Source organism: Pseudophryne corroboree, chromosome 1 (genome assembly GCF_028390025.1).
Source record: "Pseudophryne corroboree isolate aPseCor3 chromosome 1, aPseCor3.hap2, whole genome shotgun sequence".
Lineage (NCBI taxonomy): Eukaryota > Metazoa > Chordata > Amphibia > Anura > Myobatrachidae > Pseudophryne > Pseudophryne corroboree.
The window spans coordinates 1,047,819,994-1,047,840,745 of record NC_086444.1 but is presented as its reverse complement, the minus strand read 5'-3'; the positions used below and the strand labels follow the sequence as shown (position 1 = coordinate 1,047,840,745).

General features: G+C 49.3%; 1 protein-coding gene across 3 annotated transcripts in view; it reads left to right on the top strand.

Annotated features, from left to right (window-relative positions):
• ZDHHC2 (zinc finger DHHC-type palmitoyltransferase 2) overlaps nucleotides 1-14,257 on the top strand; it is a 244,712-nt gene extending 230,455 nt beyond the window's left edge. For all 3 annotated transcript variants that reach the window (XM_063920850.1, XM_063920849.1, XM_063920848.1), the window contains exon 13: nucleotides 13,843-14,257. The gene's annotated coding sequence lies outside the window, so the exon portion shown is untranslated. The remainder of the gene's footprint in view (nucleotides 1-13,842) is intronic.
• Nucleotides 14,258-20,752: the final 6,495 nt, after the last annotated feature.

The following is a 20,752-nucleotide window of genomic DNA, read 5'->3' as shown; positions in this document are numbered from 1 at the left end:
TGGTAAGTGCAGCCTAGGGTCTTGTTACAGAGAGCAATGGCACAAAGCTTCATATTCACTGCCACTATCTTAATGTATCTGTTGACATCTACACAAGGGGTGTGGATTACAAGATCGACAATAGATAGTCAATAGGTCAACATTGTCAAAAGGTTGACAGTTAAATGGTCAATATAGACTTCGGTCAACAGGTTGACATTCAAATGGTTGACACCGAAAAAGTGGCTACTTTTTTTTTCTTTTCTCTAACGTCCTAGTGGATGCTGGGGACTCCGTAAGGACCATGGGGAATAGATGGGCTCCGCAGGAGACAGGGCACTTTAAGAAAGAATTAGGATACTGGTGTGCACTGGCTCCTCCCTCTATGTCCCTCCTCCAGACCTCAGTTTGAATCTGTGCCCGGACGAGCTGGGTACTACTTAGTGAGCTCTCCTGAGCTTGCTAAAAAGAAAGTATTTTGTTAGTTTTTTTTATTTTCATGGAGATCTGCTGGCAACAGACTCTCTGCTACGTGGGACTGAGGGGAGAGAAGCAGCCCTTCTCACAGAAGATAGGTCCTGCTTCTTAGGCTACTGGACACCATTAGCTCCAGAGGGATCATACACAGGAACGTGTCGTACACTTGGTCGTCCGATCCCGGAGCCGCGCCGCCGTCCCCCTCGCAGAGCCAGAAGACAGAAGCTGGCGTGAGAAGCAAGAAGACTTCAAAATCGGTGGCAGAAGACTTCAGTCTTCATATGAGGTAGCGCACAGCACTGCAGCTGTGCGCCATTGCTCCCACACTAAACCCACACACTCCGGTCACTGTAGGGTGCAGGGCGCAGGGGGGGAAGGGGGCGCCCTGGGCAGCAATTGGGAACCTCTTGGCAAAAAGCAGCATATATACAGTTGGGCACTGTATATATGCATGAGCCCCCGCCATTATTTTACACACAAAACGCGGGACAGAAGCCCGCCGCTGAGGGGGCGGGGCTTCTTCCTCAGCACTCACCAGCGCCATTTTCTCTCCACAGCTCCGCTGAGAGGAAGCTCCCCAGGCTCTCCCCTGCAGAATCACGGTAGAAAGAGGGTAAAAAGAGAGGGGGGGCACATAAATTTGGCGCAAAAATACAGTATATACAGCAGCTGCTGGGTTAACACTAAGTTTCTCTGACGTCCTAGTGGATGCTGGGAACTCCGTAAGGACCATGGGGAATAGCGGCTCCGCAGGAGACTGGGCACAAAAGTAAAAGCTTTAGGACTACCTGGTGTGCACTGGCTCCTCCCCCTATGACCCTCCTCCAAGCCTCAGTTAGATTTTTGTGCCCGGCCGAGAAGGGTGCACACTAGGGGCTCTCCTGAGCTTCTTAGTGAAAGTTTAAGTTTAGGTTTTTTATTTTCAGTGAGACCTGCTGGCAACAGGCTCACTGCATCGAGGGACTAAGGGGAGAAGAAGCGAACTCACCTGCGTGCAGAGTGGATTGGGCTTCTTAGGCTACTGGACACCATTAGCTCCAGAGGGACCGAACACAGGCCCAGCCTCGGAGCTCGGTCCCAGAGCCGCGCCGCCGGCCCCCTTACAGAGCCAGAAGCAAGAAGAGGTCCGGAAAAATCGGCGGCAGAAGACATCAGTCTTCAACAAGGTAGCGCACAGCACTGCAGCTGTGCGCCATTGTTACTCAGGCACACTTCACACTCCGGTCACTGAGGGTGCAGGGCGCTAGGGGGGGGCGCCCTGAGCAGCAATGTAAAACACCTTGGCTGGCATAAATACACCACATATAACCCCCAGGGCTATATGGATGTATTTTAACCCCTGCCAGAACTCACCAAAAAAGCGGGCGAAAAGGCCGCCGAGAAGGGGGCGGAGCCTATCTCCTCAGCACACGGGCGCCATTTTCCATCACAGCTCCGCTGGAAGGACGTCTCCCTGACTCTTCTCCCCTGCAGTCCTGCACTACAGAAAAGGGTAAAAAAGAGAGGGGGGCACTAATTTGGCGCAGTTTTTAATACTAACAGCAGCTATAAAGGGAAAAGCACATTTTATAGTGGTATTCCTGTCTATATATAGCGCTCTGGTGTGTGCTGGCATACTCTCCCTCTGTCTCCCCAAAGGGCTAGTGGGGTCCTGTCCTCTATCAGAGCATTCCCTGTGTGTGTGCGGTGTGTCGGTACGATTGTGTCGACATGTTTGAGGAGGAAAATGAGATGGAGGCGGAGCAATTGCCTATTATACAGTTGTCACCCCCTAGGGAGTCGACACCTGAGTGGATGAGCTTATGGAAGGAATTGCGTGACAGTGTCAGCTCTTTACGACAGACAGTTGACGACATGAGACAGCCGGCTACTCAGCTTGTGCCTGTCCAGGGGTCTCAAACGCCATCAGGGGCTTTAAAACGCCCGTTACCTCAAATGGCAGACACAGACACGGATACTGACTCCAGTGTCGATGATGAGGAGACAAACGTGACTTCCACTAGGGCCACACGTTACATGATTGAAGCAATGAAAAATGTATTGCATATCTCTGATAATACAAGTACCACTAAAAAGGGTATTATGTTTGGTGAGAAAAAACTGCCTGTAGTTTTTCCTGTATCCGAGGAATTAAATGAAGTGTGTGATGAGGCGTGGGTTTCCCCCGATAAAAAAACTGATAATTCCTAAAAGGTTATTGGCATCGTACCCTTTCCCGCCAGAGGATAGGGCACGTTGGGAAACACCCCCTAGGGTGGTTAAAGCGCTCACACGCTTGTCTAAACAGGTAGCACTACCCTCTCCTGATACGGCCGCCCTAAAGGAACCTGCCGATAGAAAGCTGGAGAATATCCTAAAATGTATATACTCTCACACGGGTGTTATACTGCGACCAGCAATCGCCTCAGCCTGGATGTGCAGTGCGGGCCTGGCGTGGTCGGATTCCCTGACTGAAAATATTGATACCCTAGATAGGGACAGTATATTACTGACTATAGAGCATTTGAAGGATGCATTTCTATATATGCGTGATGCACAGAGGGATATTTGCCGACTGGCATCAAGAGTTAGCGCGCTGTCCATTTCTGCAAGAAGAGGTTTATGGACGCGGCAGTGGTCAGGTGATGCGGATTCTAAAAGGCACATGGAAGTATTGCCTTATAAGGGGGAGGAGTTATTTGGGGTAGGTCTATCAGACCTGGTAGCCACGGCAACTGCTGGAAAATCCACATTTTTACCCCAGGTAGCTTCTCAACCTAAGAAGACGCCGTATTATCAGGCGCAGTCCTTTCGGCCCCATAAGGGCAAGCGGGCAAAAGGCGCCTCATTTCTGCCCCGTGGCAGAGGGAGAGGAAAAAGGCTGCAACAAACAGCCAGTTCCCAGGAACAAAAGCCCTCTCCCGCCTCCGCAAAGTCCTCAGCATGACGCTGGGGCTTTACAAGCGGACTCAGGCACGGTGGGGGCCCGTCTCAAGAAGTTCAGTGCGCAGTGGGCCCACTCGCAAGTGGACCCCTGGATCCTCCAAGTGGTATCTCAGGGGTACAAATTGGAATTCGAGACGTCTCCCCCTCGCCGTTTTCTAAAGTCTGCTTTACCGACGTCTCCCTCAGACAGGGAGGCAGTATTGGAAGCCATTCACAAGCTGTATTCCCAGCAGGTGATAATCAAGGTACCCCTCCTACAACAGGGAAAGGGGTACTATTCCACACTATTTGTGGTACCGAAGCCGGACGGCTCGGTGAGACCAATTTTAAACCTAAAATCCTTGAACACTTACATACAAAGGTTCAAATTCAAGATGGAGTCACTCAGAGCAGTGATTGCAAACCTGGAAGAAGGGGACTATATGGTGTCTCTGGACATCAAAGATGCTTACCTACATGTCCCAATTTACCCTTCTCACCAAGGGTACCTCAGGTTTGTGGTACAGAACTGTCACTATCAGTTTCAGACGCTGCCGTTTGGATTGTCCACGGCACCCCGGGTCTTTACCAAGGTAATGGCCGAAATGATGATACTCCTTCGAAGGAAGGGAGTTTTAGTTATCCCTTACTTGGACGATCTCCTGATAAGGGCAAGATCCAGGGAACAGTTGGAAGTCGGGGTAGCACTATCTCAGATAGTGCTGCGCCAGCACGGTTGGATTCTCAATATTCCAAAATCACAGCTGATCCCGACGACACGACTTCTATTCCTAGGGATGATCCTGGACACAGTCCAGAAAAAGGTGTTTCTCCCGGAGGAGAAAGCCAGGGAGTTATCCGAACTAGTCAGAAATCTCCTAAAACCAGGCCAAGTCTCAGTGCATCAATGCACAAGGGTCCTGGGAAAGATGGTGGCTTCTTACGAAGCAATCCCATTCGGCAGATTCCACGCAAGAACCTTCCAGTGGGATCTGCTAGACAAATGGTCCGGGTCACATCTTCAGATGCATCAGCGGATAATCTTGTCACCAAGGACAAGGGTGTCTCTCCTGTGGTGGTTGCAGAGTGCTCATCTTCTAGAGGGCCGCAGATTCGGCATTCAGGACTCGGTCCTGGTGACCACGGATGCCAGCCTGAGAGGCTGGGGAGCAGTCACACAGGGAAGAAATTTCCAGGGCTTGTGGTCAAGCCTGGAGACATTACTTCACATAAATATCCTGGAGCTAAGGGCCATCTACAATGCTCTAAGCCTAGCAAGACCTCTGCTTCAAGGTCAGCCGGTGCTGATCCAGTCAGACAACATCACGGCAGTCGCCCACGTAAACAGACAGGGCGGCACAAGAAGCAGGAGGGCAATGACAGAAGTTGCAAGAATTCTTCGCTGGGCGGAAAATCATGTGATAGCACTGTCAGCAGTGTTCATTCCGGGAGTGGACAACTGGGAAGCAGACTTCCTCAGCAGACACGACCTCCACCCGGGGGAGTGGGGACTTCACCCAGAAGTCTTCCACATAATTGTGAACCGTTGGGAAAAACCAAAGGTGGACATGATGGCGTCCCGCCTCAACAAAAAACTAGACAGGTATTGCGCAAGGTCTAGGGACCCTCAGGCAATAGCTGTGGACGCTCTGGTAACACCGTGGGTGTACCAGTCAGTGTATGTGTTCCCTCCTCTGCCTCTCATACCCAAGGTACTGAGAATCATAAGAAGGAGAGGAGTAAGGACTATACTCGTGGCTCCGGATTGGCCAAGAAGGACTTGGTACCCGGAACTTCAAGAGATGCTCACAGAGGACCCGTGGCCTCTACCTCTAAGAAAGGACCTGCTCCAGCAGGGACCCTGTCTGTTCCAAGACTTACCGCGGCTGCGTTTGACGGCATGGCGGTTGAACGCCGGATCCTGAAGGAAAACGGCATTCCGGATGAAGTCATCCCTACCCTGATCAAAGCCAGGAAGGATGTAACCGTACAGCATTATCACCGTATTTGGCGTAAATATGTTGCGTGGTGCGAGGCCAGGAAGGCCCCTACAGAGGAATTTCAACTGGGTCGTTTCCTGCATTTCCTGCAAACAGGACTGTCTATGGGCCTAAAATTAGGGTCCATTAAGGTTCAAATTTCGGCCCTGTCGATTTTCTTCCAGAAAGAACTGGCTTCAGTTCCTGAAGTTCAGACGTTTGTCAAGGGGGTACTGCATATACAGCCTCCTTTTGTGCCTCCAGTGGCACCTTGGGATCTCAATGTAGTTTTGGGGTTCCTAAAATCACATTGGTTTGAACCACTCTCCACTGTGGACTTAAAATATCTCACTTGGAAAGTGGTAATGCTGTTAGCCCTGGCTTCAGCCAGGCGTGTCTCAGAATTGGCGGCTTTATCCTATAAAAGCCCTTACCTAATTTTTCATACGGACAGGGCAGAATTGAGGACTCGTCCTCAATTTCTCCCTAAGGTGGTTTCAGCGTTTCACTTGAACCAGCCTATTGTGGTACCTGCGGCTACTAGGGACTTGGAGGACTCCAAGTTGCTGGACGTAGTCAGGGCCCTGAAAATATATGTTTCCAGGACGGCTGGAGTCAGGAAATCTGACTCGCTGTTTATCCTGTATGCACCCAACAAGCTGGGTGCTCCTGCTTCTAAGCAGACTATTGCTCGTTGGATTTGTAGTACAATTCAGCTTGCACATTCTGTGGCAGGCCTGCCACAGCCAAAATCTGTAAAAGCCCATTCCACAAGGAAGGTGGGGTCATCTTGGGCGGCTGCCCGAGGGGTCTCGGCTTTACAACTTTGCCGAGCAGCTACTTGGTCAGGGGCAAACACATTTGCTAAATTCTACAAATTTGATACCCTGGCTGAGGAGGACCTTGAGTTCTCTCATTCGGTGCTGCAGAGTCATCCGCACTCTCCCGCCCGTTTGGGAGCTTTGGTATAATCCCCATGGTCCTTACGGAGTTCCCAGCATCCACTAGGACGTCAGAGAAAATAAGAATTTACTTACCGATAATTCTATTTCTCGTAGTCCGTAGTGGATGCTGGGCGCCCATCCCAAGTGCGGATTGTCTGCAATACTTGTACATAGTTATTGTTACAAAACTCGGGTTATTATTGTTGTGAGCCATCTTTTCAGAGGCTCCTCTGTTATCATGCTGTTAACTGGGTTCAGATCACAGGTTGTACGGTGTGATTGGTGTGGCTGGTATGAGTCTTACCCGGGATTCAAAATCCTTCCTTATTGTGTACGCTCGTCCGGGCACAGTATCCTAACTGAGGCTTGGAGGAGGGTCATAGGGGGAGGAGCCAGTGCACACCAGGTAGTCCTAAAGCTTTTACTTTTGTGCCCAGTCTCCTGCGGAGCCGCTATTCCCCATGGTCCTTACGGAGTTCCCAGCATCCACTACGGACTACGAGAAATAGAATTATCGGTAAGTAAATTCTTATTTACTGTGTGATTCCTGGGTCATATAGCGCTGGGGTGTGTGCTGGCATACTCTCTCTCTGTCTCTCCAAAAGGCCTTTGTGGGGGAACTGTCTTCAAATAGAGCATCCCCTGTGTGTGTGGTGTGTCGGTACGCTTGTGTCGGCATGTTTGACGAGGAGGGCTATGTGGAAACAGAGCGGATACAAATGAATGTGGGGTCGCCGCCGACGGCGCCGACACCCGATTGGATGGATATGTGGAAGGTTTTAAATGATAATGTTAATTCCTTGCATAAAAGGTTGGATAAAGCTGAAGCCTTGGGACAGTCAGGGTCTCAACCCATGCCTGATCCTACATCGCAGAGGCCGTCAGGGTCTCAGAAGCGCCCACTATCCCAAATTGTTGACACAGATATCGACACTGATTCTGACTCCAGTGTAGATGGCGATGATGCAAAGTTGCAGCCTAAAATGGCTAAAGCCATCCGTTACATGATTATAGCAATGAAAGATGTGTTGCACATCACAGAGGAAACCCCAGTCCCTGACAAGAGGGTTTATATGTATGGGGAGAAAAGGCAAGAGGTGACCTTTCCCCCTTCACATGAGTTAAATGAGTTATGTGAAAAAGCTTGGGAATCTCCAGATAGAAAACTGCAGATTTCCAAACGGATGCTTATGGCGTATACTTTCCCGCCAACGGACAGGTTGCGCTGGGAATCCTCCCCTAGGGTAGACAAAGCTTTAACACGCTTATCCAAGAGGGTAGCCCTGCCGTCACAGGATACGGCCACCCTTAAAGATGCTGCGGATAGAAAGCAGGAGGGTATCCTGAAGTCCATTTATTCACATTCAGGTACCTTACTACGGCCGGCGATTGCGTCGGCCTGGATGTGTAGTGCTGCAGCAGCATGGACAGATACCTTATCTGAGGAACTTGATACCTTGGACAAGGATACTATATTACTAACCCTGGGGCATATAAAAGACGCTGTCCTATATATGAGAGATGCTCAAAGAGACATTAGCCTACTGGGCTCTAGAATAAACGCAATGTCGATTTCTGCCAGAAGGGTCCTGTGGACTCGGCAATGGACAGGCGATGCCGACTCAAAAAGGCACATGGAGGTGTTACCTTACAAGGGTGAGGAATTGTTTGGGGACGGTCTCCCGGACCTGGTCTCCACAGCTACGGCTGGAAAGTCAAATTTTTTGCCATATGTTCCCTCACAACCTAAGAAAGCACCGTATTACCAAATGCAGTCCTTTCGATCACAAAGAGGCAAGAAAGTCCGTGGTGCCAGAGGCAGGGGTAGAGGAAAGAAGCTGCACAATACAGCTAGTTCCCAGGAACAGAAGTCCTCCCCGGCTTCTACTAAATCCACCGCATGACGCTGGGGCACCACAGGCGGAGCCAGGCCCGGTGGGGGCGCGTCTCCGAAATTTCAGCCACAAGTGGGTTCACTCACAGGTGGATCCCTGGGCTATCGAGATTGTGTCTCAGGGATACAAGCTGGAATTCGAAGAGATGCCCCCTCACCGTTACCTCAAATCGGCCCTGCCAGCCTCCCTCTTAGAGAGGGAAATAGTGTTAGCTGCAATTCACAAATTGTATCTCCAGCAGGTGGTGGTAAAGGTTCCCCTCCTTCAACAGGGAAGGGGTTACTATTCGACAATGTTTGTGGTACCGAAACCGGACGGTTCGGTCAGACCCATATTGAATTTAAAATCCCTGAACATATACCTGAAAAGGTTCAAGTTCAAGATGGAATCGCTCAGGGCGGTCATCGCAAGCCTGGACTGGACATAAAGGATGCTTACCTTCATGTCCCCATTTATCCACCTCATCAGGAGTACCTCAGATTTGTGGTACAGGATTGTCATTACCAATTCCAGACGTTGCCGTTTGGTCTCTCCACGGCACCGAGAATATTTACCAAGGTAATGGCGGAAATGATGGTGCTCCTGCGAAAGCAAGGAGTCACAATTATCCCATACTTGGACGATCTCCTCATAAAGGCGAGGTCCAGAGAGCAGTTGCTGATCAGCGTAGCACGCTGTCAGGAAGTGTTACAACAGCACGGCTGGATTCTGAATATTCCAAAGTCGCAGCTGATTCCTACGACGCGTCTGCCCTTCCTGGGCATGATTCTGGACACAGACCAGAAGAAGGTTTTTCTCCCGACGGAGAAGGCTCAGGAACTCATGACACTGGTCAGAGACCTCCTAAAACCAAAAAAGGTGTCGGTGCATCACTGCACACGAGTCCTGGGAAAGATGGTGGCGTCATATGAGGCCATTCCCTTCGGCAGGTTCCATGCGAGGACCTTTCAATGGGATCTGTTGGACAAGTGGTCCGGATCGCATCTACAGATGCATCGGCTGATCACCCTATCCCCCAGGGCCAGGGTGTCTCTTCTGTGGTGGCTGCAGATTGCTCACCTTCTCGAGGGCCGCAGATTCGGCATTCAGGACTGGGTCCTGGTGACCACGGATGCAAGCCTCCGAGGGTGGGGGGCAGTCACACAGGGAAGAAATTTCCAGGGTCTGTGGTCAAGTCAGGAGACTTGCCTTTACATCAATATCCTGGAACTAAGGGCCATATACAACGCCCTAAGTCAAGCGGAGATCCTGCTTCGCAACCAATCGGTGCTGATTCAGTCAGACAACATCACCGCAGTGGCTCATGTAAACCGCCAAGGCGGCACAAGGAGCAGGGTGGCGATGGCGGTAGCCACCAGAATTCTTCAATGGGCGGAGAATCACGTACGAGCACTGTCAGCAGTGTTCATTCCGGGAGTGGACAACTGGGAAGCAGACTTCCTCAGCAGGCACGACCTCCACCCGGGAGAGGTGGGACTTCATCAAGAAGTCTTCGCGCAGATTGCAGGTCGGTGGGAACTGCCACAGGTGGACATGATGGCATCCCCCCTCAACAAAAAGCTACAGAGGTATTGCGCCAGGTCAAGAGACCCTCAGGCGATAGCTGTAGACGCACTAGTGACACCGTGGGTGTTCCAGTCGGTTTATGTGTTTCCTCCTCTTCCTCTCATACCCAAGGTGCTGAGAATCATAAGAAAAAGAGGAGTGAGAACAATACTCATTGTTCCGGATTGGCCAAGAAGGACTTGGTATCCAGAGCTGCAAAAAATGCTCACAGAGGACCCATGGCCTCTGCCTCTAAGACAGGATCTGTTGCAACAGGGGCCCTGTCTGTTCCAAGACTTACCGCGGCTGCGTTTGACGGCATGGCGGTTGAACGCCGGATCCTAGCAGAAAAAGGCATTCCGGATGAGGTTATTCCTACGCTCGTAAAGGCTAGGAAGGACGTGACGGCTAAACATTATCACCGTATATGACGAAAATATGTTGCTTGGTGTGAGGCCAGGAATGCCCCTACAGAGGAATTCCAGCTGGGCCGTTTCCTTCACTTCCTACAGTCGGGAGTGACTTTGGGCCTAAAATTGGGTTCCATTAAGGTCCAGATTTCGGCCCTATCCATTTTCTTTCAAAAAGAACTGGCTTCTCTTCCTGAAGTTCAAACGTTTGTAAAGGGAGTGCTGCATATTCAGCCCCCGTTTGTCCCTCCGGTGGCACCTTGGGATCTTAACGTGGTGTTGTGTTTCCTGAAATCACACTGGTTTGAGCCACTTAAAACCGTGGAGTTAAAATTTCTCACGTGGAAGGTGGTCATGCTGTTAGCCTTGGCTTCAGCTAGGCGTGTGTCAGAATTAGCGGCTTTGTCACATAAAAGCCCCTATCTGGTTTTCCATGTGGACAGGGCAGAATTGCGGACCCGTCCACAATTTCTGCCAAAAGTGGTGTCATCTTTTCATATGAACCAACCTATTGTCGTGCCTGTGGCTACTCGTGACTTGGAGGATTCCGAGTTGCTAGATGTGGTCAGGGCTTTGAAGGTTTATGTGGCCAGAACGGCGAGAGTCAGAAAAACTGAGTCATTGTTTATCCTGTATGCACCCAACAAGCTGGGTGCTCCTGCTTCAAAGCAAACTATTGCTCGCTGGATCTGTAACACGATTCAGCAGGCTCCTTCTGCGGCTGGATTGCCGCTACCAAGATCAGTAAAAGCCCATTCCACAAGGAAGGTGGGCTCTTCTAGGGCGTTAGAGAAAATAAGACTTTACTTACCGGTAAATCTATTTCTCGTAGTCCGTAGTGGATGCTGGGCGCCCGTCCCAAGTGCGGACTTCTTCTGCAATACCTGTATATGGTTATTGCTTACATAAGGGTTATGTTATGGTTGCATCAGGGTTTATCTGATGCTGTGCTGTTGTTCATACTGTTAACTGGGTAAGTTTATCACAAGTTATACGGTGTGATTGGTGTGGCTGGTATGAGTCTTACCCTGGATTCCAAAATCCTTTCCTTGTACTGTCGGCTCTTCCGGGCACAGTTTCTTTAACTGAGGTCTGGAGGAGGGACATAGAGGGAGGAGCCAGTGCACACCAGTATCCTAATTCTTTCTTAAAGTGCCCTGTCTCCTGCGGAGCCCGTCTATTCCCCATGGTCCTTACGGAGTCCCCAGCATCCACTACGGACTACGAGAAATAGATTTACCAGTAAGTAAAATCTTATTTTTTAGTTATTTTAATCCTAACCCTTCGCTGGTGCCTAACCCTAACCGCCCCCTTCTGCAGCCTAACCCTCCCCCAGTGCCTAACCCTAACCGCCCCCTTCTGCAGCCTATCCCCCAGTGCCTAACCATAACTTTCCCCTTCTGCAGCCTAACCCTCCCCCAGTGCTTAACCATAACTTTCCCCTTCTGCAGCCTAACCCTCCCCCAGTGCCTAACCATAACTTTCCCCTTCTGCAGCCTAACCCTCCCCAAGTGCCTAACCATAACTTTCCCCTTCTGCAGCCTAACCCTCCCCCAGTGCCTAACCCTAACCATTCCCTTCTGCAGCCTAACCCTAACCATTCCCTTCTGCAGCCTAACCCTAACCGTTCCCTTCTGCAGCCTAACCCTCCCCCAGTGCCTAACCCTAACCGTTCCCTTCTGCAGCCTAACTATAACCGTCCTCTTCTGCAGCCTAACCCTCCCCCAGTGCCTAACCCTAACTGCCCCCTTCTGCAGCCTAACCCTCCCCCAGTGCCTAACCCTAACCGTCCCCTTCTGCAGCCTAACCCTCCCCCAGTGCCTAACCCTAACCGTCCCCTTCTGCAGCCTAACCCTCCCCCAGTGCCTAACTATACCTTTCCCCTTCTGCAGCCTAACCATCCCTCAGTGCCTAACCCTAACCGTTCCCTTCTGCAGCCTAACCCTAACCGTTCCCTTCTGCAGCCTAACCCTCCCCCAGTGCCTTACCCTAACCGTTCCCTTCTGCAGCTTAACCCTAACCGTCCCCTTCTGCAGCCTAACCCTCCCCCAGTGCCTAACCCTAACCGCCCCCTTCTGCAGCCTAACCCTCCCCCAGTGCCTAACCCTAATTGTCCCCTTCTGCAGCCTAACTCTCCCCCAGTGCCTAACCCTAACCGTCCCCTTCTGCAGCCTACCCCTCCCCCAGTGCCTAACTATACCTTTCCCCTTCTGCAGCCTAACCCTCCCCCAGTGCCTAACCCTAACCGTTCCCTTCTGCAGCCTAACCCAAACTGTTCCCTTCTGCAGCCTAACCCTCCCCCAGTGCCCAACCCTAACCGTTCCCTTCTGCAGCCTAACCCTAACCATCCCCTTCTGCAGCCTAATCCTAACCCATAACTCTAAAAATTATGAAAATCTGTGTTTTGACCTTTTCTGTGTCGGCTAATTGCACATCAACCTTTTAAACTTGTCGACCTAAGGCAACTATTTAACGGTCAACCTTTTGACCCTGTTGACCTATTGAGTATCGGCCATCTGGTGTCAACTTATTGACTGATTATATACTGCCTACCGTCCAGCCGTATACCCAACACAAGACTATGAAAAGAAAATGATTATTTGAAATGTGACCGGGTATCACTAATAGGCCATATAATAGCAATGTACTGTACTATTGGGGTCATTCCGACCTGAATGCACGCTAGAATTTTTTGCTGCGCTGCGGTCAGGTCAGAACTGCGCATGCGTATGCACCGCAATGCGCAGGTGCGTCATACGGTACAAAGCAGATCGTTGCTGAGCGATGGATTTAACGAAGAATCCATTCGCACGGCCGATCGCAAGGAGATTGACAGGAAGAAGGCGTTTATGGGTGTCAACTGACCGTTTTCTGGGAGTGTTTGAAAAAACGCAGGCGTGTCCAAGCGTTTTCAGGGCGGGTGTCTGACGTCAATTCTGGGACCAGACAGGCTGAAGTGATCGCAAGGGCTGAGTAAGTTCAGACCTACTCAGAAACTGCACAAAATGGTTTTGCAGAGCTCGGCTGCACAGGCGTTCGCATACTTGCAAAGTGAAAATACACTCCCCTATAGGCGGCGACTATCTGATCGCAGCGCTGCAAAAAGTAGCTAGAGAGCGGTCAACTCGGAATGACGCCCTATGAGATATACTGACTACTGTTTAATGATCAAAATATGCTATTAATGTGTAATGCAGCATCATAATTACTCTATAACAATTGATACCTTTCAGAAGTAAAGTGAAGTGCATTGAATTTGTCTTTAAAGCATTAGATATTCTGCAAACACTATCATAGCTATACCGTGTCTGTTTAATGTGGAACTGTTAGTGGAAAAGGCTTTGGAATCACTAGCTATACTGTACATGAAAATAAGCCTGTCTTAGGTGTGGGACTCTATGGGTGGCATTCAATTCTTTTCACTCCTTTCCACACCCGTTCTATTTCTGTTGGCAGGTATGGTATCATTTCAGTTAGCTACACCCGGGGTAGTGAGGGCGCCCAACCCTTTACGCAGCTATATCTGATTACTGTGGGTGCGATATGCACGATAACGGGGATCACTTTAGAAGGGAGTGTGAGCGTGATATATCAATTGAATAGCACCCTATGTATGCAGTTCTATAAAGTAGAGATAAGTTAGGATGTGTTTGCAGACTGCAGGCAGTACTGACCCCTCAGTGTGCTCTCTCTGCTGTTCCTGCTGCAGGCTTGAGGTCCATGTACAGATGTTCATCTGCAGAAGAAGTCATGCTCTCATTGGCTAGCTTTACATCTGTACCAACACCAGGGAACGTGACCACGCAGGGAGGCTGTGGTGGTGTTTAAGTGATATAATGGAAGGAAGAGGAAGTCTTTGTAGTAAACACTTGGCAGTCCTATGTTGTATGCAATGTAAGGTTGTACTTTGACCGTGTTTATGATATTATAGCACAAACAAGCATTATCGTCATTCCTCTTCCGAGAAGAAAGATTCTTATGTAATTCCTGAATGCAGATCACTTCTTTTTGAAAAGCAAATTGAGGGCAGCATATTTTGTATGTAAAATGTAAACAGTATATTAATTAATGAGGCCAATTAAATGTTATTGAAGATCTCATTAAATAACATTACCACCCACTGAGTCCAAAAGTCCATGTTTCTTTATTTCCTAATTGTTTGTCAGTATGTATTTGTGTAAAGGCATTTTATCAAGGGCTCAAACAACTCCAATCACAAAATTATATATTGTTGCAACAGTACATTGCGGAGGTATCTGGATGATAGGTCGACCTATATTAAGTCAACCCCAGATGGTCGTCAGGAACAAAAAAATCGACATGTTCAAGTGGTTGGCATGACATTGGTCGACACAATTTATTTATTTAATGTTTTTTTTTTGGGGGGGGGGAGCGGTAACCTATGCCCGAAGCATGGCAAGTGAAGCAGTACACTAATTGGGGTACACTAATCTACAAAATGTCAACCTTTTCTGTGTCGAGCATTCCTATGTCAACCTTTTTTACCTGTCGATCTTATCTACTGTCTACCTTTCACATGTCGACCTAGTGACCCTGTCGACCATATAGGCAGGGCAGTAGAGAGCCTGGTTGGGCCCAGGTACTTTTCAGGGGGCGTGGCCTAATCGGAGGAGGTGTGGTCATGCACCCTTAGACAAAATACCGAAAAAATTATATTTTAAGCGTCGCCATGGCCACACTGACGCTCGGCACACAGTAGTGTGTGCTGGGCTGAGGAGAAGAGCTGCAGCTGCTACTGTCAGGTAAGGGGGAGGAAGCCTGGGGCCCCCACTGGACCCCTCCATCAGACCTGGGCCCAGGTAATTTGTACCCTCCCCCCATCCCCCTCTCTCGGCACCACTGCATATAGGGTCAATCTATTGACTGTCAATCTAATATGAGTCGACCGATTGAACCATACCCATAGAGGTATCAGGATGATAAGTCGACTTATATTATGTCGAAAGTGAAGTTGCTGTGGTCAATGTGATTCAACCTAGCAAAGGAATCACAGCTCTCTTCATAAGTGTGTAATGTATCCACTGTACAGTACATCCAAAAGGTTTTAGAACACTAATATTTTTTTAAAGCATTCCAAACACAGTAACATAGTCAGGGAACAATAGTCGCACTGCATGTATTCATCCTTAACTAAATAAAGTGATAAACGTTATCTCGTGTGTGTGCATCACGTGCCAATGTTTCCCTATTGTTACTATATATTGTCTAAGCATAGCAACACAGTCATACATACATACACACTGACACACCATCATGCTCTCCTCCTATAGATCCTCAAAATGCCATCTATGAAACCTTGCAGATTTAGAGCGGCACCTCCTACCCCTGCTAATCAGCACCCGTGCTGCTACACTGGACACACATCCACAAATACTGTAAGCCAACACACACATTCATACACACAAATGTACACCCTTGCACACAGTAACACTAGGCCACAATAGTTACTCCAAACTTCAACAATGAAATCTTGATGGTCCAGGGGAGAAAGAGATAGCCCAACAAGAGAGAGGCATCGCATGGGAAGGAGAGAGAGAGAGGTGGAGGAGAAAGAAATTGTGCCAACAAAGGGGAGAGAGAGTGCAAGAAGTGGGGCAGGGTAAAGTTGTAGTACAGTAGCTAAAGAAAGAAAGCTACTATATGGGAGAGAGAGAAAGTGTCTATTCTAGGAAAATATGGTTTCTTCTTCCGGGTCCATGGTCTCCACAGGGTTAACCTTGGGGTATGCTTGGTGGAGAACAGGATCAGGCACCGAACAGCAAAGCTTTTGAGCTTCCCAGGATTCACTGGCTATACTGTTTGTGTTTGGTGCCAGTATGAGCTGGTCACCATGATGCAGCCCAAGCTTTTAAAATTGTAATGATTTTTACAGAGCAAGAATCGCTAGGCAGTCCTTTAGACGCCAGCGCTGCTGCTCCATTACCCCCACTGATGCCGCGACACCAGCCACCGCTAGGTGATTTCGGAGGGACCCTGGCACCTTCCACTAGCTGAGGCACCCCCGACTGCACCCGAAATCATGGTGGACAAGATAAGGCGGGTAACCAAATGCGGGACCCGCGAGCGCAGCAGTTCTATACCGCTGGTCCCGGGAGACAGACCAGCAGTGCTGACGTGGTTCCAGACCATTGCGTGACCTTGGGCTCCACTAGACCACCAGTGCTTAACGTTACTGGCACTGGGGATCATTAACAGGCCAGGGAACCGGTGGTGGATGTTAGCAGGGGGAGGTCAATGCTTCCCCAGCGGCCCCTCCCCCAGCCCAGGGCACCATTCCGCTGAGGTCTTCCTGTCCTGGGCTGCTCCTCCCTCACAGAGATGCTGGCCAGCCATTACAAGAGCTCTGCAGGTCTCCAGGAACGATGGGTTTGGTCTCCCTGTGTACCTATCCTTGGAGTCAGGTTATACACAGTGCTGTATCCTACCAGCTCCCTTATAATAGCTGAGTAGTTGATATCAGTGCCCACTGCAATTAAATTGTATTTCTGCATTGTATGTGACTTATGCTAGTGCTACTTTTTTCTCTGTACATTATGTTGCTTTCCCTGTACATTTCTTATTACAGAAACCCTTGAATATTGGTGTGTACAGGGTTTACTCTGCAATTTATTGTAGTTGTGCTATTGTCTCATACTATTCTCAGTTACAGTACATGCTGCACATTACCATTTTCGGTGTGTACACTCCTAGCAGTTATGTCTAGCAAAGGCAAGACAGATAAACAGACTGGAGCACCTACTCTTGTATTTTGTAGGACCTCTAACACAGAGGTTTTAACTCAGGATTTATTTCAGATGGTCAGTGAACTTCTTGTTTTGTACCCCCACCCCCCTCAGATCCCCTAGCTCCAGCACAAGAGCCTCCATGGACCTCTTTCACTAACATGCTGGCAAAAATTACTGACCATATTGCAACCCTATCTGTGGATCTTCCACAGCCATTACAGCCTGTTTATCAGCCTATATCAGCCCCACCTGTCCCTCCTCCCTGGTCGGACTTTATACAGAGTCTGTCTGCTTCATCGGCTGCAGTTCAGAACATATTACAGGGCCAGGTGGCACTACCTACACCTACTGCCACTAAGCGTACGGTGTCATCCTTGCAGTCTACGCCACTCTCAGATTCTGAAGAATTGTCAGCTGCAGTAAATCAGGCCGAGGTGTCTGATGCAGACTCCCCCTCTGGGGAGGAGGTGGTGCAATGCAAATTCAATGTGGCTGCTTTAGTTAGGGTGCTTACATTCTCGCTCCAGCTAGAGGATACTGAACTGGCCCTAAAAGCTAAGCATCCTCTGTGTAAACAACAGACAGTTGTAGTAGCTGAGTTTCCACACTCAGATCATTTCTCTGAGGTTATGAATGAGGCATGGAAAACTCCTAGCAAGAAGTTTACCGCTCCAAAAAGACTGAGCTCCTTTTATGCGTTACCCATGGCTGATTGTACAAAATGGGAAAACCCACCTATGGTGGATGCTCATGTGACACGTTTAATTAAAAGTTCCACTCTTCCGATCTCCACAGTGTCCTCACTTAAGGACCTTCTGGATAGACAATTTGACTAATCTTAAATCTTTATATTCACTTACGGGTGCCACAACCAGACCTGCCATGGCTACGGCCTGGGTAGCTATAGCCACTGAAAACTGGGCATATGCCCTTCAAAACCGTTCTCCTAAGGAAGCAACCAAGGATCAACTGTCTTTAATTGCCAACATCAAAGTTGCTGCCTATTACATTGGGGAAGCAGCTCTGGATCCTGCTCTACTGTCCTCTAAGGCTTTGGCTGCTTCCTTAGCAACACGCTGTATTGTTTGGCTTCATTTCTAGAAGGCAGACTCTGCCGCTAAGAAAACCCTGGAAGCACTTCCATACACAGGTGAATTGCTTTTTGGACCAGAATTGGACAATATTGTTAATAACCTGGCAGCTTCTAAAACAGCTTGCCTGTCCTCATCCTCCTCTATGTGGCCTTGGACTTCGTCATTTTACCCTCAGGGCAAGGCCAGAGGTCAGTCCTTCCCTAGACAGTCTTAACCCCACAAAGGTTTCTAAGACCAAACCCTAGCCTGGGTGCCTAGACACCCAACTACCAAACCAGAGAATAAACCCTCTGCCTGATGGGGTGTGTCTCACCCTGGGGGTCCCAAGGGTGGGAGGCCGTCTTCTTCAGTTCGCCAATGCGTCAGATCTCAACAGATGCCTGGGTTCAAGAAGCGGCCTCTTAAGGGTATGCTCTCTCTTTCCTGAAGCGTCCTCCCAGACAATACTTTCCTACCACTCCACCAGCAGACCTCAACAAGGCCAAGGCACGGAAGACAGTCGTTCACTCTTTACTACAATCGGGTGTAATTATTTCTGTCCCTGTGTCTCAACAGGGCCAGGGGTTCTATTCTACACTGTTTTTGGTTCAGAAACCCAGTGGGTCTCATTGTCCCATCCTAAATCTAAAGTTACTGAACAAATATCTAAAAGTGCCCAGGTTTCGAATAAAAACTCATTGTTCCATTGTCCTGGCTATGCAGGATGGGGACTTTATGGTCTCCCTGGATATCCAGGATGCATACCTGCATTTAACTATAGCACCCTGTCATCAACAATATCTCTGATTCGCTGTCAGCATTTCCAGTTCCAGGCACTACCCTTCGGTCTTTCCACAGCCCCCAGGGTGTTCACCAAACGAATAGCAGTGATAGCTGCTCTTCTTTGACAACAGGGAAAACGTATACTCCCTTAGCTGTATAACCTCCTTTTTCTGGCACATTCTCCAGAGGTCCTCCACCATCATCTCCAGGTTACATTGTTATTTCTTCAGAGTCATGGGTGGCCAAGTCCGCTCTCATCCTGTCTCAGAGGTTGCTCCATCTCGGAGTTCTGCTGGATGCTCATGTGCAATGCATCTTTCTTCCTCCGGACAAGATTGCAGTACTACAATTGTGCATGCGAAACCTACTTCACAGGGTTTCTAGTCACTCAGCAATGCAGACCCTGGGCTCCATGGGATCCGCCTTTGACATGTTGGAATACGGACAATTCCACTCAAGAGTCCAACGCCTAATACTCATACTCATACGCTGGGACGTCCTATAGCTGTTCCCTCATAGCTGGGGACACTCCTGGACTACACTAAGGATATTGCGACCAAATGCTGTATCTGCTGACACAAAAGTATCAAAGGCGTAGAACCTAATAAAGGCTTGAGCAGAAGACCATGTGGCCGCCTTGCAAAGCTGCTCCACAGAGGCTCCACGGCTAGCTGCCCATGAAGCTCACACTGAACAGATTGAGTAAGCTGTTGCCCCCCGAAGGGACAGGAAGATCCGCTGCCAAATAGGCGTGACGAAAAGTTGCCCTAAGCCATCTCCCCAAGGTCTTCTTCGAGGGCAGGGAAACCCAATTTGCGAGAATTGAAGAGAACAAATAAGGAGCCCTTACGAACCTCCTTAGTTCTCGCCACATAAAGCCGAAGAGCTCGGGCAACATCCAGAGTTGTCTCTTCCGTAGATGCCTCCACGAATGCAGGGACCACTATCTCCTAGTTTACATGAAATCAGACACCACCTTGGGTAGGCAGGCCAGATGCGTGCGAAGCACCGCCCTGTCTGAATGGAAGACTAAAAAGGTCGAACATCATGATAAAGCACTAAGGTCTGACACCCTTCTGGCCGATGAGATGGCCAACATAAAAAATGTCTTCCACGTGAGCCACTGTAGCTCGATTTCCTCTAAAGGCTCAAACGGAGGAGACTGAAGAGCGCTAAGAACCAGAGCAAGATCCCAGGTGGCTACATGAGGCACAAATGGAGGCTGAACATGCAAAACCCCCTGCAAGAAAGTCCGAATATCTGGCAAAATCGCCAGCCGACGCTGGAAGAGAACTTATAAAGTCAATACCTGAATCTTCAATAAGGAAAGTCTAAGACCCATATAAAGACCTGGAAGGAAAGTAAGCGGGACAACCAAAATACCCTTGGATTGCACGACCTTGTAGCACACCAGGTGAAGTATGTTTTACAAACACGGTGGTAAATCCTGGCTGATGAAGGCTTCCTGGCTTTTACCATAGTCCGAATGACTTCCTCAGAATAACCCTTCTTCAGGACAGATGTCTCAACAGCCATGCCGTCAAAGCTAGAAGGTCCAGATCTGGATAAAGGCATGGTCCCTGGGAGAGAAGCTCCGATATCCGAGGTAGTTGAAGTGGTGTATCGATGTAAAGACTCCGCAGATCTGCTTACCATCCTCTCCGAGGGCCAATCCGGGGCTATCAGAATCATGGTACCCCCTTCCTTCTTGAATTTGTGGATGACCCGTAGGATCATCTGGACTGGAGGAAATACGTACAGTAGCTGAAATGACCATGGAGCTGACAGTGCATCTACCAGAAAGGATTCAGGATCTCTTGTTTGAGCCCCATACCTCTGAACCTGGTTATTGTGACGTAATGCCATCATGTCAATGTCATGGAAGACCCCCATCATTGGGCCATTATCTGAAACACCTCTGTCTGTAATACCCACTCGCCGGAGTGAATGTCCTGTCGACTCAAAAAGTCTGCCTCCCAGTTGAGTACGGGTATGAAGACTGCTGCGAGTGCTGGTA